Below are 24,337 nucleotides of genomic sequence, written 5' to 3' on the forward strand. Positions count from 1 at the left end.
ATACGGTGTACATATGGGTGTAAAAAGCCAGGTACTCTCACCTCTGAGCCACTCCACCTGCCCCACATGTATGTTAATAGAAAAAAATGATACCTGTTAAAACTATTCCAGGAATGGGGCACATAAAGAATGGTGGAGGGGTTGAATTCAAGTATGATATATTTGATATATTGTAAGAACCTTTACAAAGGCCACCCCCACCCAGCACAATAATAAAATAAAATATAAAAAAATACATTTCCAAGCAAAAAGAAAAAGAATTAAAATCAAGTTTAAGCCCAGCATCTAGGCAGAATGTAATCCTATATGGCCCTGAAAATGGATGGGATCAAGAGGGTCAGACAAGAGAACGAAAGTGGAATTTGGGGCCTATCATGTGGTATGTTGTCCTAGATGGGTTGGAGACAGGGAAAGCCATTGGATAAGTACAACTAGATTACCCCTTCCTCTTCCTCATCTTCTTTTCTTAGAAAGTTGTGACATTCTGAAGTTTTTCTATGGACCCACAAGAGATTTTCTGAGACAGGGTCTTGCTTCATAGCCCAGATTGGCCTTGAACTCAAGATCCTCCTGTCTCAGCTTTCCAAGTGCTGAGATTACAGGCATGTAATACCACACCCATTTCACATGGAGATCTTATATGTACTTTGAATATCCTTTTAAAACTTTGGATAATACTAACTACTAAAGCTATAAGAATACTCTTTAACCCAGAAATTCCAGTTGCAGGCATTCCACTACCAGGCATATGTACAAGAGAAATAGTACCTATGTTCACCAAAAGGCATGTACAAAAGTGATCTTAGCATTACAATCACTAAAAACTGGGAACTAGTAGGTGTGGTTGTTCATACTGTAATTGCAGCACTTGGAGGTAAAGGCAGAAGGATCTCAAGTTCCAGGCCAGCCTAGCCTACATAACAAGATCCTGTCTTAAAAAGCAAAAACAAAAAGACAAACAAAAATAAACTTTAAAAAAACACCAAAAAAACAAAAAACCAATGGCTGGGGATGTACGTTAAGTGGTTGCTTACCACTCACAAGGTCTTGGGTTTGATCCCCAGTACCACACACACACACACACACACACACACACAAAACAAAACCTGGAAACTACTCAAATATCTATCTGTATATGATGATAAAATGAATAAATCAACTGGTGTGTCTAGACAATGAAGTACTAAATAGCCATATAGGTGAATCTTACAACATTGCTGAGTGAAAGAAGCCAAACAAAAATTAGTATATTTTGTGTGATTCCATTTCTATAAAACTTAAACACAGGCAAAATTAGTCTATGGTGAAAGAAATCAGGAAAGAGAGCCTGGCTGGGGTCAGAAATCTGGATACTCAGGTGTATTTGCTACGAGAAAATTCGCTGAGCATAATTTGTAAATTTTTCTGTATGTTTTTTACATAAATATAAAGATTGTTTAAAACTTGGGGGGGATTCTTTTGCTATTGTGTTCCATAGTTTTGTAAAGGATAAATGTCTGACTTCAATAATCAAAAAGTGTCAGAAATAATTGGTATAATGAATTTCTTTGAACTCTCCATGAGTTGGTTCCCTTTCCTGCTTCCAAGCTTCCAGATTGAACCTTTATGCTGGGCTGGGCTTTTCTGAGCACACTTTGTTTCTCCAGCTGACGTTTCCTGCAGGCTCAGGGCTTCCTGCCTTTCAGCTGCTCTCTCCTGCTGTTGTAGTTTCCTTTGGAGGTCCTCTGGGCTTCTTCTCAGTTGATACAGTGGCCCTGGGAGCCTCTGAACCTGCAACCACTTCTCAAGATTGACCATCAGAAGAAACTAGCTCCCCGAACTCTGAGAAACATCTACCTTTTCTTGGTAAACTCCCTTTTAGCCTCCTTTGGGCTACTTTTATGATGGTCATAACAATCATTAATAGGTTAATAAACACTTCATGGAGTCCTCATTATATACAGGCACTGGCTTCACACTATATAGGCACTATAATTATCTCATTTATAACTCATGACAATCTGGAAGGTTAGTGCTTTTATTTAGATGAGAAAATTGAGGCCAAGAGATAATAAGTGATGATAGGTTTATGGTTAAGTGGTAAAGGCAGGATGTGAACTAGGGAAAACTGACTCCCAAGCCTACACTCTCACCACCAAGCTACACTCCTGAGTTCTCCAAGCAAGACTCATTTTCTTTTCTTCCCATATCCAGAGATAACATAGTGAAGGAATCTAAGCAGTGAGAGTCACTGCTTAGAGCTCAAGAGTTTCCTCTGCCCCAGTTCACAGATTCATGAAAAGTAGTCCAATCTGCCTTATCAGAGTGCAGTAGAAATAACAAGAACTCAGGCTGACCCAAACTTGAGTTTGAGTCAGGCACCACTGTTTATTAGGAAACCACCTCATGTGTGATACCTAACTTCTTTGAGCCTGTCTCCCTATCTGTAAAATAAAGACACTAAAAATATCTATCTTGGTACATATCTCAGTGGTAGAGCATTTTTGTAGCATGCATAAGATCTTGAATCCAATTTCCTGCACTGCAAAAAAATTTTAAATAAAGTTTTATATGTATGTGTGTGTGTGTGTGTGTGTGTGTATACGTATAGATCACAGAGTTGCAAAAATTGTCCATTGAGTAAAGTACCTAGATCAGAACCAGACATAGGCTAGATACTTAGTAAATGTCAGTTATCTTAAATGACTCTCTAAGGAGTGAATTAGTGGCACATCTAGCATTGAAACCCAGGCCTCTGCTAGGCCACAGTTCTTTCCTTAGAAACAATCAATGCTTTTTGATCACTGTTTCACATTTTAATGTTCACTTTGATTTCAAAGGAGCCCTAAAGTGTCTGAGTAAGTATTTGTGGATTTAAGCAGGCATGGAACAACAACTCTGTCCAAATATATCACTTCGATTCCACTGGCCTGAAATTCGTCCCTTTGTCAACAATGCCTGAAATTCAAGCCTCCTGTTAGAGGACGCTAGTACTCCTGGGAATAGCTATGCCGTTAGGAGACTGGCATTCTTTGCTGGTGTAATTCATTTTAGCTCCATTCACTCAGCAAATATTTGTGGAAGCCTCCCTATCACCTTTCAAATGAGATCCCTGTCTGGAGGAGAGGCATTTTGATACAGCATTGGGGGGAGGGGGGCAACAGTAAGTCATTTTGGAGCATTTATTCATTCAAAAAACTGACTGGGTACTTAAAAAGTGCCGCCAAGGACTATTCTTGTCACTGGAGAATCAGTCATTTGTCAGTGAACAACACTAAAACGTGGACCAACAATGCATGCATGATAATGAAATAGAATAATTTCAGAAATAAATAATTTCAGAATAAGCGATATGCTGGCATTAGTTGAGACAAAATTCATTTACATAGGGGGCTCGAGGAAGGTCTTTCTGAAGAGGTAACATCTGACCTGAGATAAGCAGGGATCAGGCATATGAAGACCCTAAGACAAAAATAACCTTAGTAAGTATGAGGGACAGGAAGGAGCTGCAGCATGGGCATCAGAACCTGAGTTGGGGGCAAGGTCAGATCACGTGGAGTCTCATAGGTCATGGTAAGTAATTTAGAAGCCAATGGAGTATTTTGAGAAAGGGAGTGATGTGATTTGATTTATGTTTCAAAAATATGACTATTGTGCAGAGAAGTGGCTCTAGGGGCACAACTGGAAGAAGACCAGTGAGGAGACCTCTGTACTGGTCTAGACAAGAGGTAATGATGGCTGGGATTAGGGGGTTGTAGAACAGACAGTGAGAAATGGTCAGATTCAGGAACTATTTTGGAGGAATCACTTCTGAGACATGCTGATAGACTGGGTCTGGGTGTGTGGGGGAAAAAGAATAATCAAGGATGACTTCTTGGAATTTAGCCTGAGCAACTGGGTAAATGATGGTTCTTTTAATCAATACAGAAAGATGGGGCAAGTTGAAGGGGCCATGGAAATCAAGAATTCTTTTGCTCACATGCTAAATCCATGTGGAGTGAAGGACGTCACTACAGAGAGGGCAGTGGAAAGAAAGGGATGCAAGAAGGAGAAAAAGGGGGCAAAAGAGGTACTTTTTTTTTTTTTTCCCCTGAAGACAGGAAAAAAATAAAGACACCTGTTCTTATTATTAGAACTGTGTTTCACAGTTCTAAAGTGTATTTCTCTTGTGGGATTTTATTTAATCCTCCCAGGAGGTGCTGGTATTATATGTCCCAAATTAATTATTAAGGGCCCTGAGGCTCAGAAGGGTGAAGTAACTTGCACTAGGCTACTATTTGTTCAGATAATTTTGCTTTAATGCCAACCTTGCCTAGGAAGGCCCAGGTTCCTCAATGACGGTGAATTCATCCTGGCCACCACTCTCCAGAGGAGAGGAAAAGGTTGTGTAATTTCCTCCTTACTGTGCTAAGGTGCCCAGGCCAGGCCAGACCTTCAGAAAATGGAGCACCAAACAGTGTAAATGCATGGAGGCCAACCTAATCCAAGAGAGAGAAGGAAGTCCAACTGCCCCTTCCCATGATTGGTTTCCGGAGTGTCAGGCCACCACCAAATTAATATAATTTAGAGGTTGTTGTGGTTTGGTTTCTCTCTTTGAAAGTTTTGAAATTGCACATTTTTTTCTTGATTGCCCCCTTGATTGATGGAGAAGAGAGCATGGACCTCTTAGCTCATTGCCACCCACACAGCTGTGAAGGAAGCCAGCTGCTCTCATACTCTTCTGAGAACATCCCTTCCTTTCTCCTTCCCTCCATGCCCCTCTCCTTCCTTGTCTTCTCCCCCTCCCAGCATCTTTCCTATTACTAACCAGCAGGGCATCTCAGGAAAAGGGCTCCTTTCAGGGCTGCAGTGCCATAGTTGGTGGGTCAGAGCCTGTGTAGGAGGCTTTCCAAAGACATATGATGTGGGTGTATGAACCAGACAGATGGGAGGAATTAAGTCACCCTTTTCCCCAACCCTTATTTCCTTGTCCAACCTAAAAGTCACTTGGTTGTTTTCCCCATAATAAGGAACTGGTTTTATTTCTACTGTCTCCCAGCTTTGTCATTAGGCAGGTTTTAATGGGAATATGACAGAAGGAAGAAGCTATCAGCTCATTATTCCTTCATGCCTCTAGTAAGTGAACTGAGGATGGCCATGTAACCTAGGCACACAACCAAGCCTCTCTAGGAAGACCTGACTTCTTTCCATTTTCCTGGTGGTCCTTAGGCCCCGAGAAACACTTTGCTTAGTAAGGGGGCCTGATTAAGTTTGTCTAGGAGTAAGTCCTGGCCTCAGAAGTCTGACCCAAGTTCAACCCTATAGACACAGATATCCTTTCTCTAGGACACCTGGAGAAAGTCCACCACCCACCTCTAGCCCTAACTGAATTGGTCACTTCTCCTCTTGCTCCCACTTCACCTGGCCTTGGACAAGGTAAGAAAAAATGATCGTCTTCCCACAACAGCTTTGGTGTTCCTCTCCCATCGGTGTTCATCCTACTGTGCATCATCTATTTGTTCATCCAACTCTCCCATTGTGAACTCTTGGAGGTCATAGAATATGTCCTTATGTAGCTATGCATTCCTGTACACAGTGCAGTCTATAGCACATCATAGGTTCTCATTAAATGTTTGATGCATGCATGAAGGAAGGGACAATTGAGTAACTGAATGAATGCATGAATAGATAAATGAGTGAAACTAGAGTAGAGGACAAGAGTTCAGGTCTTGGCAGGCGTCAGTGGCTCATGCCTGTAATCCTAGCTACTCAGGAGGCAGATATCAGGAGGATCGAGGTTCAAAGCCAGCCTGTGGAAATAGTTCATGAGACCCTATCTCAAAAAACCCTTTACAAAAATAGGGCTGGTGGAATGGCTTAAGGTGAAGGCACTGAGTTCAAGTCCCAGTACTGAAAAAAATTTTTTTTCAGGTTCTGGATCAGATAAACCTGGGTTCAAATTCTGACCATGGCAAGTTATTTAATCTCTCCAATTCTCAGGTTTTTAAAATTAGGGTTTTTGTGAGGATTACAGTGTATATAAAGCATTTATCACAGTGCCTGGATGGAACAAGTACTCAATAGCTGATAGCTATTACTCTCCTCTGCCATTTTTACCATCATGGGGTCTTGTTTGCATGTCCTTTTCTACATTCTTGGTCCTGCTGAGTCTTTTCCAGGCTCAAGATTTGGCCTGCAGGGTTGCCCCACTGGGTACAAACTGAGGTCAGGCTATGTAAGTGGGTAGAGCATGGGCTTTGCTGAAAAAAGGAAACTGACAGGAGCCTGCCCAAAGCCAGGCAAACAGGTCAGCTGCCACCTCCATTGTCTCAGGCCTTCTTTGCTGGCAGTGTCCTCAGGAAAACAGGAACAGTGCTGCATTTAAGGTGCCTGGATGACAGCCACATCAAATATGTGACCTTTTCCTAGGAAGTTTGGTTTCCATGGTGAACAAGGCCTCACTCTCTCGAGCCATGCTCTGTCGCTCTCAGCCTGCCCTGGAATGTGATGGCAGTGGCCCCAGCAGCCGGGTGGGGACATCTACCCAGGAGCTGTCCCCTCCAACATTTCCAGGATGGAGGAGGGGCTGAGATAGCCCCCTAAACTATCTGAGACTCACACTAGCTTTCCAACTGGGAAGGATTTGCACTGAGGCCCTGACACTATCGCCCCAACCCCTGTTCAGTTATACACACACTGAATGGCTCACAGCCAACTGCCTATGAGGCTAGGCAGAAAGAAGGGGCCTCTTTTTGTGCTCTCCCATATTAGGCAGAGGCCCTGATCCCTTCTACCTCATCTTGGCAGCCTGGACGGGGAGAGAGTGCCTGCCTCCCGGGCCTTGGCAGAACAGAGCGTGTGTTCAGCGTGGCCTCTGCAGCTGCCAGAACAGGAGCAGAATACCCAGTGCATCCGCCAAAGCTTGCTAACTTCTTTCTTTTCTCTCGGAGCTATGCAAACGGAGGCTGCTGAGGAATGCGGCAACTAACCTCCCCACTTCCCGCCTCCCTCTCCCAGGGCCTATGTTCCCCCAGCCCCCAGGCTGGAGTCACATCAGAAGAATGCAGGGGAAGAAAGAAATCCCCCAGTGTGTCATGTTATTACATTTCCACCTGGTCCTCAGAAACAAGAGAGGTGTGGGGGGAGAGGGCAGGTCATAGCCAGAGCCCTGTGACTGGCTCACCTCCTGCCTCCCTGGAGCAGATCACCTGTTCTCTTGGGACTGTTTCTTCATTAATAAGTAAGGGGAAATCAGCATGACTCAGATGGAGGAGAAACTCTGAGAATTAACTATTTGCTGTCACTGAGAACACTGATATCCACAAGAGGCTCCAAGAGATGCCACATTGCAACTTTAAACTGTCAGTTGCCAAACTTGTTTGTTGCTCACATGTAGTCATTTAACAGGCAGCCATTGATTCTTGCTTTATTCTACAGACTAAGGACACAAGCGTGAACAGAAGCCAGGTCCTGCCCTCTAACAGGAAAGACAGACAATTAAACGAGTCACAACAATTAAGTGTCAAGAGAGTTATGAAGGGCAATAGGAGGTGCCAGATCCAGAGGTCAGGGAGGTCACTTCTCTGAGGAAGTGAAATTCAAGCTGAGACTTGAAGGATGATCAGCTGTGGGCCAAGTGAAGTGGGAGGAAGAGAGTCTCCTAGGCAGAGGGAACCTCAGAGTACAGAGGAAAGACATGTGAGTGAGGAACCGAAAGGACTCTGGTTGCATCAGGTGCAGATGACTGGGCTGGGATCAGCAGAAGAGACTGAGAGGGAGTCAGGGTCAGATCATGCAGTGCCTTTATGGCTATGCCAAGGAGTTTAGATGGATCATCTGCGTGATAGGCAGCCAACCTAGGGTGTTAAAGTGAGCATGGGGAAGGGTGGCATGGGCACATTACTTTTGGGTTCATGACTCAGGCTGATGGGGTAGCTGCAGCAAGGGAGAAGAGAAACTAATTCAAGAAAATATGTGGAGCCAGGCACCAGTGGCTCACGCCTGTAATCCTAGCTACTCAGAAGGCAGAGATCAGGAGGATCACTGTTCGAAACCAGCTTGGGCAAATAGTTCATGAGACCCTATCTCAAAAACACCCACCACAAAAAAAGGCTGGTGTCAAAAAGAAAAGCAAAAAAAAAAGGGCTGGTGGAATGGCTCAAGGTATAGGCCCTGAGTACAAACCCCAGTACCACACATACATACACAAAAAAAAGAGAGAGAGAGAGATGTGGAGGATGAGAGAAAGAGGAAAGGCACCAAGGATAGCCCTGAGTTTTAGGCTTGTATGCCTGGGTGGAGAGTGGTGACATCCCACAGAGAGGGGCCGCAGTTGAGAAGGAGAAGCTTCAGAGCTTCAGGGGGCTGAAGATAGCAAACTAAGTTTTGGCCACATTAAATCTGAAGTGTGACCACCATGTCAGTAGGGATGTCCAGTGCACAATTGTGAGAGCTAAGTCTGGAGCCTGGCGGGGGAGGGGGAGGTGAGAGTCCGGAGTGGGGGTTGGGGGTGGTCTGGGCTAGAGAGGTGTCATTGGCTTCTAGGAAGTAGGGAAGTGAATAGTTGAGCTAATCCTTGCTGCTTTCACAGAAAATTCCCAGCCCTAGTGGCCTATTACAGTAGTTTACTTCTCACTTACATAATGTCCAAAAAGGGTGTTCCTAGTAAGTAGGAGGTTCTTCTCTAAAAAGTGGCTCAGGGACCACTTTTTGTCTATCCACCTCGTGTCTCTGCCATCTTTAATCCAGGGATTGCAAATTTGCCATAATGGGGAAAGAGCATGAAGAATCCATGCATATGGGAGCTTCTGTCACTTTCATCTATATTCCACTGAAAAATGTCATCATGCAGTCATACCTAAGCACTAGAGGCATAGGAAAATGTAGTAGTCTTGTTGGGGGCCATGGGAAAGTAGAAATGAGTTTGCCAAAGAGCTAGCCTTTCTATGGTACAGGAAGGCACAGGAGTGGATAAGAGCTAGGGCTTGCCCCCATTCATTTAGTCCCATTTTTAGATGCCTATAAACAGGGCAAACAGAAGTAAAGATAAGCCACTTCTTTCTCTTCCTTCTTCTCCTCCCTTCTTAGAGACCAAGAAAGAGAGTAAAGGCCGCAACCCATTTTAGTGCCTTCTGTAAATGAGCAGATCTTCAATGGGAAATGATTCTGTTAATGGAATAGGTGAGGCTCCAGGGAGGAGATCTCCGAAAGGGAGGAGGCCTTGGCCTGGCCCTTGGGTACCAAGTTCATGATGTCGCAAAAAAGCATTTTAGAACACATTGAGATAGAGACCTAGAAATTTTACTAGTAAAGCAAAGCAAAGACAGAAATAAAGTACACAACCCAGACATGGATGAAGGAACATCTGATAACAGGTGCAATGAGTGTTTTAACATCAAGTCTGTCTATGGTGAAAAAGTAGGTTGGGGGTTTGGCTTAAGTTTACCTTAGCATAAGTTTTCCCCTTTGTTTTGATATTTGGTATAGTTTATCATTTTCGCTGTTAAGCTTTTTTTTTTTTCATGAGAGATGACTCAGTTTATTATTTTTAACTTGACCCTAACTTTCCCACTTTATGTTCCAGCACTTCACAGAGCTATCACTCCCAACCCTATTACAGCTGGGCCCCTGGGAAGTAAAGGGGGTAAATCACAAAGTCAGAAAATTTGGGGTGGGGAGGGGGGTTGAGAGAGAGAGAAGGTGGGGTGATGCAACAAAGGTACAATATAAGCTTATTTGGAATTGTCACTATGAATCCCCCTGTATGATGAATATATTCTAACTTTTTAAAATAATAACAACTTGGAGAAAAAAAGAAAGTTTGGGAAAAGTCAAGGTTGCATACCTCTCAAACAAGGAAACAAGCAAGAAGGGCTCAAGCTGCATGTGAAATGGGCAATATTCTGTGGACAGTGGCCAAATACAGAGTCTGGCTTCTGATGCTCAGTTATGGTCTAAAGTTAGTAAGTAGGCCAGTGATGCTGTGAGCACGCGTCAATTTCTACAGGGTCATGGGGTATCATCCACCATGGATGAAGATATTCAATGCCCATCCAGTTCAGGGTCCCTGACGCCCTTGCTAGAGCTCAGGCTCTGGTGGGTTTGGGTTTGTCTTTCAGCTCATCAAGGAAACACTCCTAGGACACCGAGTAGAAAGTGTAACCATAAATAGCTAACACCGATGTCCAAGATGGTCATGATGATCTGAGTCCACTGCTGTGGCAGTGTTTTCTGCCACTGGGCAAGTTGCATCTGCCACATGAAATGCAGTTGCGTGGGAGTCAGTTTCTCCCACATCGGGTCATTGCCCTGAACAAACAAGGTATTTTTCGCATGGAGAGGGTCACCAGCTCCCACCACCAGCATGTTGCTTCTCCTCCTGTTACATTGTTTTATCAATTGGACCCAGAGACTGATGGATGGTCCCCTCAAGACAGATGTCCATCTTTGTAAATACTTCTTGTGGTCAGAGGAATCATTTTCCCAGGTGGTCTTTCCCAGGGTAAGTGTCTTTCTTCAAGATATCTTTGCTTAGTTCCTAGAGCACACTAATTATTTGGGCAAGCAGGCGAGATCAGAGGGAGAAAACAATTCTTTTTTCTTTTCTTTTCTTTTTTCTTTTTACTAAGTGTTGCAACTTGTGAAGTTCAAAGCAAAGAAAGCAGTATTTGTATGCTTTTAACCAAGCTATTCGTTAGAACAATGCTTATCTGTGAATTTCTGGCTACTGTCTCCCATGCCTCATTTTTCCTGATCTATCCTGACACAATTCCGCAGTAATTAGTCATGTTGGCTTGTGACACTGGTCACCTCTGCTCTTCCCTGAGACTAACTACAATTCACTGTCACTTCACTTTCCTTCTCTTCAGCAACCATTTATTGAGTATCTGCTGTGTGTTGGTACAATGCCCTGTTCTGGAAATGCAGCAATGGTCCCTGGATTAATTAATTTGTTTATTGACCTCCTAAGCTTCTATACTTTGTCCTAAATCTGTATTTCCCAATAGCTTCTTTGACATGCAGCCATGGTTATTATACAAAGAGGATAATTTTTTACTTTATTAGTGATTCTCATCTCATTGTCTCAATAATATTTGAGCTGGAGTCAGAATTAAAGGTCCTGTCTGCCAGACTGTACTTCCTATGCAGAGACTTCTTTTTCTTTTCTTCCTCTTTTTCTCTAGCAAAACAGGTAGCAAGTCTCCTTCTTGCTGAACGGGGTGGGAAAATAAACATCTGACTCAATTTAACCACAACTCTGGAAGATAGGCACTATTATCCCCATTGTATAGATGAAGAAACTGAGAGCTAAAAGAAATGAGAATCCACAGTGAGGCTCAAGTGAAGAGCATCCCTCTACACTAGGGGTTTTGAGGGAAATGCGAGTCTCTATGAAAAAATAACAACTCTGAGTTGTTCTGGTAGGCTGCAAACTGGCGGATCTTGAAACCAAATTGCAGTCAACACTCAGATGGATCAGGTGAGATGAATAGCCAGTCAGGAAGTATTCACTGGGGATTTCTGGGATGCTAGGTGCAGCATTCCTGAAGAGCAAAACATGGTCCCTGCCTTTAAGGAGTTCACAGTCTCCTGGGGAAGACACACATATGAGAGAAGTGTACTTTCATGGCAGGGTGAGAAGTTCTCACAGCAGTAGGGACTGTGACTTGGGGGAACACAGGAACATCAGTAAAGCTGACTGCATGCAGCATGCAAGATCCCCAAGAACTAGCAATCTGGGTATTCACTTGATTGATCTCTTTGTTCTTTCATTCATTCCATCAACACCTATATATAAGTCGCTGAATATGTACCAAGTACTAGGGATAAGACCAGGAAAAAATAGACTCAGTCTAGTGGAGGAGATAGTCACTTAATAAATAATCACCTTTGCCAGGCGCTGGTGGCTCACGCTTGTAATCCTAGCTACTAGGAAGGCAGAGATCAGGAGGATCACAGTTTGAAAACAGCCCAGGGAAATAGTTCGCAAGACCTTACCTTGAAAAAACCCATCACAAAAAAACAAAACAAAAAATGGGCTGGAGGAGTGGCTCAAGATAGAGGCCCTGAGTTTAAACCCTCGTAACGCCAAAAAAAAAATCACACAGATCCATAAAAATATACATGAGTGATAATAACATTTGCTTTTGGAAAGTAGAAATAGGAATCTGAAGGCCCAGAATAGGAGGCCAATTTTCTTTTCCTAACATACCAATTTTACTGTTTGCATTTATACTTAGGTATTGTATAACTTCCTTCCATCCTTCCTTCTTTCCTTCCTTCCTTCCTCTTTCCTTTCTTCCTTCCTTCTTTCCTCTCTCCTCTTCCTTCCTTCCTTTCCTTTTCTTTTTTCCTTTTTTTTCTTACAAAAAGACTGTAATGGATAGTTGAAAACAAAGTTTAAGGTGCTAAAAGGGAGAGACCAAGTTTTTTACTTTTTTTTTGCAGTACTAGGGCTTGAACTCAGCTCCTTAAACTTGCCAGGCAGGCACTCTAGCACTTGAACCACTCTGCCAATCCCTTTTTTTGTTGATTATTTTCAAGATAGAGTCTCCCGAACTATTTGCTGGGACTGGCTTCAAACCATTATCCTCCTGATCTCTGCCTCCTGAGTAGCTAGGATTATAGGTGTGAGCCACCAGCACCTGGCTGTTATCTGGAATTCTTGGGAAGCAAAGCAAAATCTTTCATGAGATATTCAGATAACCTGAGACACTGGGTACAACTGCTTGGTCTCTTGATCAGCTCTTGGAGTACAGGGCTGTGCCCATGAGCTCTACCTGGTAAACTTGTGTTTCTGGCTGGATAAGCAGACCTGCGGTGAATTTAGAACAAAGAGGTCATCTCTGTCTCAGAAGATGCTCTGTGGTTAACATAACTACCTCACACTGGGCTAAGACCTGTAACTATTTTTCCTGTTGTATGTTCTCTACTTTAGTGCCCTTGGTGTACTGGGTTAATGGCTAGTATAGGCTTTGTGAAAATAGGGTGTAGTGACTTCTTTAAAACTGTTAGATGCTGAATATCTATTCACTTTTCAATACCAATTCTGTCTCAATCTTATCAGAAGCTACTATACTTGAATGGTTAATAAATCATACAGTGCAATTGGTGGGGAAAAAAAAGCCTATAATGGATAGGCCAAAACAAGCCTTAAAAATAATCCACAAATAAACTATTAAAAATGGTGACAAATGTCATTAAGAAGTATAAGGTGTTCTGAGAGAGGATAACAGGAGGAATTGAGAGTCTCTTCATGAAATGGCCATTCGGGGGAAAAAATGACAAACAGAAAAACAAAAGAAAACAAAAACAAAACAAACCCCTAAAGCTGAGACCTATGGGTTAAGTTGTAGGTGACCAGGCGTCATGTAGGGAAGAGTGTCCTAGAGGAAGACCCAGCATACAGAATGCTGGAGGGAAGAGAATGCTTGGGAGTTTCTAATAATCTAAGGGAAAACATCTGATGGAGTCACTTACAAGAAGGAAAGGATCTCTGTTACCCCAATTCTTAGTCTGTGTGTGAACCTAGTACCTATGACAGACTGTAAAGATAACACAGAGAGAATCTACTTTGCTCACTGCTAGAGAGGTACAGTACCTAGCATCTTGTAGACACAAATTCTTGCTACATGAATAAATGAGCAAATGAACAAATTCAGTGTCTTTTTTTTTCTATTCAGAAACTAAAAAATACCAAGAAATAATAGATTTATACTAATGCTGTACTGTCCTGAGGGTTGAGGACTCACAGAATCCGGCCTTGCCTGGAGGGCAGAGAAACCAAGGCGGGTTAAGCATGTAGGTGAAAGAGCTGATTTGCCCTGGAGTAAGCTGTGGTCACAATGCAAGTTCACAGAACTGTTAGAATTCTGTTGTTTTTCTCTATGTTTTGTTGGGTTTCAGCTTTCTCTCTCTTTCAGGAATTCTCTTTTTTTTTTTGGTGGCACTGGGGTTTGAACTTAAGGCCTCAAGTTTGCTAGGCAGGCACTCTACAACTTGAGGCATTCCTCCAGTCCAAAATACTTACTTTTTTTTGTTTGTTTCAGTTTTTGGTGGCACTGGGGTTTGAACTCAGGGCCTCATACTTGGTAGGCAGGTGCTCTTCCACCTGAGTCATTCCACCAGTTCTGGAATTCTCATTTTCTTCTTGTCATAAACACCTGAAGTATTTATATCAGAATGAATGACTTTAGCACAGGGTTTTGGGTTTTTTTTGGCAATATTTGGAGTTTGAACTCAGGACTTCGCATATGCTGGGCAGGTGCTCTACCACTTGAGCCACACCTCCAGCCCCTGTAAGAATGACTTTAAAGTGCCAATCCTTGAGGTAATTTTTCCTTCTTCTTTCTAGGAAAGCACTTCTATTACTATTTTTTTTAGAGCTGCAGCTTCTAAGTCTGATGGAGCTTATTTTTTAAAAAATGCAAAAGTTTTTGGGCCCCAACACAAATCCACTCAATGTACCCCTCCAGGAGAAACTGGGTTCTCAAACTCCTGTGGTAATTTGTTGACAAGCCATGTTGGGAACACCACTTTAGGGTGGTGGTTCTTCAACTTTCAAAGGTTGTGGGATCCTTTTAGATGCTGAGCTCATCCAGCTCCAGCAAAAATACCTGCAGAGCCAGGTACCAATGGCTCACGCCTGTAATCCTAGCTACTCAGGAGACAGAGATCAGGAGGATCTCAATTGAAAGCCAGCCTGAACAAATAGTTCATGAGAGTCTATCTCAAAAAAACCTACCACAATACAAAGGGCTGGTGGAGTGACTCAAGGTGTAGATCCTGAGTTCAAACCCCAGTACTACCAAAAAAAAAAAATCTATAGACACACATTTAACATACATTGCCAAGGATATCCTAGAAATCCTGGTGTATCTGTGGATACCCAGAATTCCTGATGTATAGGCCCATTCTGAGGAAAGAGCAAGTTTATCTTCTTTTGGGGAGCTGAGCCCCAGAGCTTCATCTAACTCATCTTCTCTTGGTGTTCTGAGCTTGAGGCCCTTTTCAAGATCTACATGTTCAAGTGTAATCAAGGATAAGTGGCTACAAAAAGAAGACCCATAATTCTAAAACAAGACTTCTGACTCTAACCTTTTCTCCTGTTTGACACTCAGCATTGCCCTAGAGAGAGTAGAATGGAAGGAACTCTGGAGGAGAATCTAAGACTCTTGGGTTTTAGTCTTTGCTATGATCATGGCAAACCACTTCTGTTTTATGAGCTTCATTTTCCTCAACTATAAAGGGATGGGATAGACTAGAAGAACACAAAGATTCCTTCTAGTTCTTTGAGTCCAGAATTCTTTTCTGGAAATTTTATGCAGGACTGGATACTTCAGACAGCAGGACACAATAGGGATATGTGGTAAATACATGGTCTAACAGGGTCTCATAGAGAATTTGCCCCTCAATTCTACATAGCCTTCAGCTCTCAGATTCTCTGATCTCTTACATTCTTTACTAATCTCTGTGGTTAGACAGACAGGTCTTATGAGGTCATGGATGGTACTCTCCCACAGCCAGCCGAGTTTGTCATTTCCTCAAATGCATGCATAGGCCCTTTAGTGGAGGGGACAAAAGGAAGTGGAAACTTCTACCTCCCCTCCACAGTGGCTGCTACCATTTATCTTTAATAAAGCACAGAGACAGTATTTAGGGTCTTTGAGCTAGAAAAGCCAGTAACATTAAACCCCTTTGAATGGGACTTGTCATGTCTAATGATCCAAGGACTCCTTTGCAAAGCAAGGCTGTTTCCCCTGGGTCTCTGACCATTGCTTTCTGGGGAACAAGTGCTACCATAAAGTTTATGAACATATTGAAATGGAATTGATCTATTCAATAAAAACGTTGATGTTTTGGCAGCTAACTTGTCGTGGATATATATTTTTTTCTCCTTTGTGACATGTAGTACCTATTCCCTTTTCCTTTTTTTTTTTTTTCCTTCAGTGCCAGGTTTCATAAGGTTTGAATTCAGGGCCGCATGCTTGCTAGGCAGGTGCTGTACTATTTGAGCCACTCTGTTAGCCCTTTTTTGTGCTGCATATTTTTGAGATAGGGTCTTGCCAACTATTTGCTTGGGGCTGGCTTTGAATCGCAGTCCTCCTGATCTCTGCCTCCTGACTAGCTAGGATTACAGGTGTGAGCCACCAGTGCCTGGCTCTATTCTTTTGATAGGTTTACTTTACTCTTTTTGGAAGAAGCCAACTCTCTTTTACCCTCAGTCAAGTGCTTTTTGGGTGGGAAATGACACCCCTAACCTTCCTAGGAATGGCTATCTGACCTGTAACTGGTCAATCAGAGTATTCTGTGCCTCTGGCCATTGTGTTTGATGCAATTATGTGTATGTGATCCAAGATAGTCCAGGAGATCCAATCCTGAGACTCTTTCTGGAACCATAAGGGAAACAGGCATTGTCTTTTTCTACTGCGAAGGCTAAACTGGTTCAACATAAGCCTAGATGCTAGTGGTTACAGATAACAGTTAATAAAAAGGTAGATGAATCTGGGACTTCCTATGTTAAGTAAGTTCCTTGCTTACTACATACTACAAGGTGAGGTATGTGTGGCACTGGGGTTTGAACTCAGGGCCTCGTGCTTGGTAGGCAGGCCCACTACCACTTAGCCATGCCCCAGTCCTTACTATGTGTTACAGTCACTCCTGTTCCAATTTGCAGAGGAAAAAAAAAAGGAACAACATTAACCTTTTTAACTTATTGCAATTTTAAAACCCTTTATTTAAACATTTAGAGCCAGGGCTGGGGATGTAGCTCAATTGTAGAGAGTTTGCTTAGTGTGCACAGGGCTCTGGGTTTGATCCCCAGCACTGCAAAAAATAAAGAACAACAATAGTAAAAAACTTGAAGCTGCTAAAGTGTGTGTCCTTGGGGAAAGCCTTAATCATGATTCCAAGAATGGAAAAACATTCCTCTGCGATGGTATCTTCAGTGCCTATTTATAGTGTATGTGAAGTTTGTCCAGATTTCAACCCAGTCCTATTGTACTCCACTTCCTGTTCTAAAGGACCATAAACTTTCTCCTTGGTGAGCTGGGGTGATAGAGACATAGATTCTCCACTATGCTTTTAGTTTCCCTGATTTTATTCCTTTACAACTCTTGGACACTCTATGTTCGTGGCTCTAACCTCTAACAGACCCCACACTCTTGCTGAGCAATGGAATAAACAACCCAGGCTTTGTTATGCTCTGTTTTCAACTTTTTTCTTTGTGCTACTGGGGTTTGAACTCAGAGCCTTCACCTTGAGCCATTCTGTCAGTCCTTTTTATGTGAAGGATTTTTCGAGATAGAGTCTCGTGAACTATTTGCCTGGGCTGGCTTTGAACCATGATCCTCCTCATCCCTTCCTCCTGGGTAGCTAGGGTTACAGGCATGAGCCACTGATGCTTGGCTCCACCTTTTTCTCTTATGCAAGTTTAAATCATCAGGGTTGATTGGAAATATTAACTTTATTTGGGTTTTTCATAAACAGATTGACGCAGGGAGATGCTTGGGAAAAGCCAACATCAGTTTCTGCTAATGCCGACTCACTTCCTCTCCTTGCAAAGTTTTCTATGACTGTTTCATTTCGTAGGCACCCTTTCTGCCCAGGAAGGTCCCAGCTGCAAACTTCTTCATCAGATGGAAGGGCTGGCTCAGAGTTTCTTAACTATGTGTCACTTGAAAAGGCTCCTTAATCATCCCTGTTCCCCAGGCCCCCACAGAACTACTTACAAATGCCCCATCCCATACCACCTACTCCTGGGCAGGCAGCTGTACGGAATTTACTTTCGTAAGAAATGGATGTAGACTGCTACATTCTTTTTTGTTTTAGGGATATGGGGGTTACTGGGATCAAACCAAGGGCTCATGCATGCTAAGCATGTGCTTTATCATCTAGCTAAGCCCCTAGCCTCTTGCTCCATTCTCTTTTTCTTTCTTTCTTTTTTTTTGAGACAGGGTCTCACTATGTAGCCCAGGCTGGCCTTGAACTCATAAGTCATGAGGGCTCATGAGTACTGAGATTATAGCCCTGGTTCCATTCTTGAGGATATCAGAAGGTGGCCCACTTGGAGAGAGTCTTAAAAGCCTCAATTCTGTTTCATTCAATTTGGTAATTCAGAGGGTGCTTACACACAGATCAAAGTGTCTGTAGTGTCACATGGTGACTTTTTCTTAAGTGGGATGACTGAAAACATGGAAGTGAAAGGTCTAGAGATAGCTAAGACAGGAAGACAAAGCAAGGGATTCTTCTTTCCTTCCTTCCTTCCTTCCAGCAGTACTGGGGTTTGAACTCAGGGCTTTGAGCTAGCTAGGTAGGAACTCTACCAATTGAACCACACTTCCAGCCCCTATATTCCTTCCATACCAAACAACTTGCATTTTCCTGAAGGCACCAAGTCTTTCTCTTGCCTTGATATCTTAGTTTCATCTAGAAATATCCTTTTTCCTTTCTTTGCCACAAATGCCTTATTTTCACAGAAGACTCTTAGGTCGAGCTGAGGATGTAACTCAGTGGCAGAGCACCTGATTAGTATGAGCCAGGCCCTGAGTTAAATTCCAAGCACTGAAAAAAAAAAAAAAAAGATTCCTGGGTTAGGAGCTCTTCCCCTATACCCTCCTAGTTCCTGGGATTACCTTCTTTATAACAGTATTTTTCATATTATTTTATAATTCTCTGATCTTTTATCTATGATCTTCAGTGTACTGGGATTGATTTTCTTCTGATCTATAGGTTCACAATACTTGACACGTAGTATAAGTTAATGTAGAATAGGTGTAACTATATACATTATCTCATCCTCATAAAACCCATGAGCTAGGTACTATCATTATGTCCATTTTTGTAATCGAAGAGACTGAAGCTCTGAGAAGTTACATAATTTTCCTTCAATATCACACTAGCAAATGGTAGAAATGAGATGTGAAACTCAGAGGTCAGATCTGAAGCCCATACTCATACCCACTCTGTTTAACTTCCTCTCAAACTGAATGAACACTTAGGGTTTATCTAGCTTACAAAGTGTGATGACCAAATTACATGACGAATAAGAAATGGCTTTTGTAAGTTCAAAACTTATGTCAGAAACTGACCACTTCCTCTAAATATCTTTCCTTTATTTCTCTTTCATAATAATAGAATCCCTGGTGTTTAACTAGGCACATAGTTGTCCATATTAATAACTAAATTTTCCCAGCCTCTCTTGGCCATGTGATTGTGTTTGGGCAGAGACCATGGGAACAGAGCTAAGCTTACAACTTCTGGGTCATGCCTTTATTTATTTATTTATTTATTTATTTTTTGCTGATTTAAAAAAATATTTATTTGAAAAATTTTTATAGATGGGCACTGGTGGCTCACACCTGTAAGCCTAGCTACTCAGGAGGCAGAGATCAGGAGGATCACAGCACAAAGCCAGCTTGGGCAAATAGTCTATAAATCCTAATCTCCAAAAGACACTCACAAAAGAGGGCTGGTGGAGTGCCTCAAGGTATTTATACATATATATATATATATATATATATGTGTATATATATATATATATAAATTAGTGGGTCATGCCTTTAAAGGGAAGGGTGAGGCACAGATCCTGGGGTCCTGAAGCATTGAGTATTTAGCACTGTGGTGACCTGAAGACTGAGACAACTTGAACCTTGTGGCTCTGTGACAATAAGAAAACTGACAGGTACAGAAAGTTTAAGTGACTTGCCCACAGCTTTTTTTCTTATAAGGCCAAGATAATCACAAAGGATATGTCAATCAGCTAGATGTACATCGAGATAGTACTACAGATGTGGAAGTTGTGACAGATATTGAAGAATTTATTAAAGAATGTAGCCAGGTGCCAGTGGTTCACACCTGTAATCCTAACTACTCAGGAGGCAGAGCTCAGGAGGACTGAGGTTCGAAGCCAGCCCAGGCAAACAGTTCTGCAAGACCCTAGCTTGAAAAACCCTTCACAAAAACAGGGCTGGTGGAATGGCTCAAGGTGAAGGTCCTGAGTTCAAGCCCTAGAATTGCAAAAAAAAAAAAACTAAAGAAATGTGGAAAGATACGGAACAGATGATCATTAATTCAAATGCTCAGTTAGCATTATTCATTATGCAAGTGAAATGTTTACTGCTGAACTCAGTGGCACAATTCTCCTGCCCAAAGATATTCTGATAGTATTAGGAAGAGTTCCAAAAACTGAGATGAGACCTTGAAATGGTACTATCTACTATTCAGTCAAAGAATGAGATGTTAAAGGAAGACGGGAAGACTTAGAAAGGCAGAAATAGTGGTTGGATCAAACAACAAATAATGGAATCTCTCTCTCTCTCTCTCTCTCTCTCTCTCAGTGGTTGGTACTGGGGTTGGAAGTCAGGGCCTTGCATTTACTAGGCAGGCACTCTACCAGTTGAGTCATACCACCAGTGAAATAATGGAATCTTTTAGTGTTCTACACAGTGAATTGAAAACTCAGGTTGTGACATTTTCTGAATCATGAATTTTTACTGAGTAAAAGTAAAATGCTTAGTGTAAAAGAATTTAAGGAGAAACTCATGATTACCTTGAGTGAGTTTCTAGAGGACTGTTTTCCTCTGCCTAGTGTAAATATCAAAAAGAAAAAGAAAAAAAATTCAAGAATCAATCACACAGCTGAAAACACTACATGAAATGTTAGAGGGTCTCACTATATAGCCCAGTTTGGTCTAGAACTTGCCATCCTCTTGCCCTTGCCTCCCAAGTGCTGGGATTACAGGTATGAGCCACCACATACAGTAGTTTATCTTCCTTTTATCCTTAGAGGACACATACTGCCATCTATACATTTTTAAATGATCCTTTTCTAATTCATTAAATGGTTTCATATTTATTTATTTTTGTAATACCAGTATTTGAACGCAAGGCCTAGAACTTGCTAAGCAGGCATTCTACCACTTGAGCCACATCCCCAGTCCTTTTTGCTTTCAGGTTATTTTTTAGGTAGGGTCTCACGTTTTTGCCCAGGGCTGGCCTCAGACTTCCATCCTTCTATCTACAGCCTCCTGAGTAGCTGGGATGACAAGCATGTACTACCATGCCTGCCTTATTGATTAAGATGGGATCTCACTAACTTTTTGCCTGGGCTGGCCTCAACGGGTGATTCCCCTAATCTCTACTTCCTGAGTAGTCAGAATTATAGAAGTGAGCCTCTGCGCCCAGCATGAAAACCATATTTTAATATGCATCATATACCAAGTGACAATATGTATTATTCTGCTCTTGAGTCTGCTAATTATTATTAACAGATCTGTGTTTATGAAGTTTTATAAACATTCTGTAAGTAAAATTCTCTTTGTTAAAAGCAAGGGGCAGAGAGGTGATCCTCCCCTTTGGCCTTCCCCTTTTATCAAATGTAACCATGGACATGGTAGTGACAGTGATCTTGGATTGCATGGATAAGACAGAAGAAGCCTGGGAACCCTGGCATGGTGGGACTCACATACTTGTTCTAGACTGCCTATTCATGGATGATTGCAATGGGGAGACAAGTTTCTATTTCATTTTAGCTGTTGCTATTTTGGATTTCTATTATAGCAGCTGAACCTATATTCTAACATATATAGTCTATTCACATGGGAATGATCATTCTAATTATTTCTACAGAACAGTCTTGAGACTGCATACAGGCTACAAGAATTAATTTCCAACTGGGCAGGACCTAACTGGTCTCTCTGCTTCCACTTTTGTTCTCTTCAAGTCATTTCCTATCTAGAACCTACAATGTTACCATGAGAAAAATCAACTGTCACAAAAGACACTCAGCAAATGCCCCCAATGGAAAAAAATCACATACGGAAAACTTCACGTGGTAGGGCATTGTAAAGAAAGGTTAAAATATTTATATTCACTATGTTCTAATTGTATTCAGTGTTCTGCAAGACCATGTCATTACAGAAAAGAGCAGGTAAATTTGAAGCATGACCAAATAGATTATTACTATTTTTGTATATAGGGAATTGGGGTTTGAACTCAGGACCTCACACTTACTAGGCAGACACTGTACCAATTGAGCCACTCTGCTAGCTCTTTTTCATGTTAAGTACTTTTGAGATATGATTTCACATTTGTTTTGCCTTGGCTGGCCTCCTACCTGGATCCTGCTGATCTCTGTCTCCTGAGTATCTAGGATTATAAGGCATGAGCAACTGACACCCAGCCCCAAAAGATTTTTTTTTTTTGATGGGACTGGGATTTGAACTCAGGGCTTCAAACTTGCAAAGCAGGTGCTAGACTGCTTTCGCCACATCTCCCATGCCTCCAATCCATTTTGCTCTGGTTATTTTCTTTGAAGATAGGGTCTCACAAACTATTTGTCCTGGCTGGCCTAGAAATGCAATTCTCCAGATCTCAGTCTCCCAAATAGCTAGGATTATAGGTGTGAGTCATGCCCTCTCCTTGGCTGACAAGATTTTTTTTTTTTAAAGGTAGAAAATGGTATGTCTTTTTTTTTCTCTTTGTTTTTTGTGGTGCTGGGACTTGAACCCAGTGCCTCATGCATGCTAGGCGAGCACTATCCCTGGGCTATATCTCCAGCCCTGTAAGTATTGTGTCTTGAGAGGAACAGATGTCTTGAGAGGAGTTGAGAGGAGAAATTTATCTTTGGTCTGTGAAGTAGGGGATGTGATACCTATTTGCTGGACTTTGAAAGATGTATAAGACAATGCTAACTATTTGGACTTTAATTACATCAATGAATTTATTGAGTATGTAACCAGAGTTCTAGGTCAGAGGCCTAACTCTTTAAGTTTCCATGTGTCAGATCCGGCCACTTATCTCAACATATCAAATACAGAGACAAGTGATGGTAGAAGGTGAAAGAGGAGACATTATGCAGCATAGGCATGCAGTGGGAAGAAAGCAAAGTAAGCCCATATTTGGGGTACAGACGTGAGCTTTAGGTTTCAATAGAGGAAGAATTTGAGCAGGGGCATAATTTGGACATAATTAAACAATCCCATGCAAAGTGTGGCCTGGTTGATCATTATCTCAGATGTAGTTCTCTAAGGGGTTCTGGAGAAGGTATCATTATTATCACTCAGGGAACAATCTGGCTTCTGAGATGATTACTCCTGCTCCAGGGTACAGCCTCATCATTACAGGTAATTGTCCTTATTTGGGGTGAGGATGGTCTGTCTGGTTAGGTTTTGCTGATCCTTTCCTTGGAGGTAGTTTGACTCTCTTTGTAAAGGTGCTGTCTTGTCTTTCCTGCATTCCAAGGTGGTTGCAGAGGGAATGACTCAGACCAAAGACAGATACAAAATGGAGGCAAAGATGCCAAGCTTTTCTCTGGCTTTTAATTTGTGTGCCCAAATAAGGAGTTGGTGTTTTTTTGTTTGTTTGTTTGTTTGTTTGTTTTTAGCAAAAGCAGTATCTAAGTACCTGTTATAATTGCTACAATTGGAGCATTACATCCTGATCTCATTTATTCTTCATAATAATTGTGTTAGGTCAATATTCTCATCCTCAAATTAAATATGAGGAGATTGAGGCTCATCAAGGATAATTCAATTTCTCAAAGCCACATAGCTAGTAAATAGAACCAGACTTAGGCTTAAAGTAGACCAAGCCTTCAATCCAGATTTGGTTCCAAATTCTCTGTTCTCTCAACTTAACAGTTTTAGAATAGGTAAATTTGTTCCATTTCCAAAATCCAACTATTATCCATCCTTTTGGTTCAAATACCAGGTCTTTTTACAGAAAGTCTCAAAATGTGCTCCACAATTTGCATCTTCAGTCACTGGAGTGGGTGGTGGTGGTGGTGGTGGTGGTGGTGGCAAACTTGCACATTTCCAGGCCCTATTCTCAAAGACTCAAAGTAATTTTGTTTTTGGCCATCTTGGGGATTGAATCCAGGGACTAATACATACTAAGCATGCCCTATATCACTGAGCTACATCCCTAGCACAGAATCTTTTTTTAAACAAACTTATTCAGTCTGTCTTTCTCTCTCTCCCTTTTTTTTTTGGTTGGTACTGGGGTTTGAAGTCAGGGCCTCACAGCGGTGTCTCTTGAGAACCAGTGTCTAGAAGATCTTAGAGGAGCCTTCAGTATAAATAAGTTTTTAGGAAGAACACGCCTTCGGATACTGTTTTCCATACTGTAATGCCTGAAGCTCAGAGCTTTACTCATCCTGACAGCACAGGGATTAGTTGAAGTACTGAACGATTGATGAGACGTTGAGGTGATTTACATACAAATTTTAATTTAGCAGCACAAACTATTTGTAAAATTGCGTAAAGCCACACTCGAAATCTGCGTTGTGTCTGGAGGATGCGGAGAAGCAAGCTAGACCTGACCGGTTACATGAGGAAAACGAATTGAACTCGAATCCTGAATATTTCTAGCGTCACGCATC

The 24,337-nt window shown here is 42.0% G+C and overlaps 1 pseudogene; it reads left to right on the forward strand.

Annotated features, from left to right (window-relative positions):
- Window positions 1-19,995: 19,995 nt before the first annotated feature.
- On the forward strand, window positions 19,996-20,637 carry LOC109682174 (centromere protein K pseudogene; annotated as a pseudogene).
- The last annotated feature ends 3,700 nt before the right edge of the window (window positions 20,638-24,337 follow it).

Source organism: Castor canadensis, chromosome 6 (assembly GCF_047511655.1).
Source record: "Castor canadensis chromosome 6, mCasCan1.hap1v2, whole genome shotgun sequence".
NCBI lineage: Eukaryota > Metazoa > Chordata > Mammalia > Rodentia > Castoridae > Castor > Castor canadensis.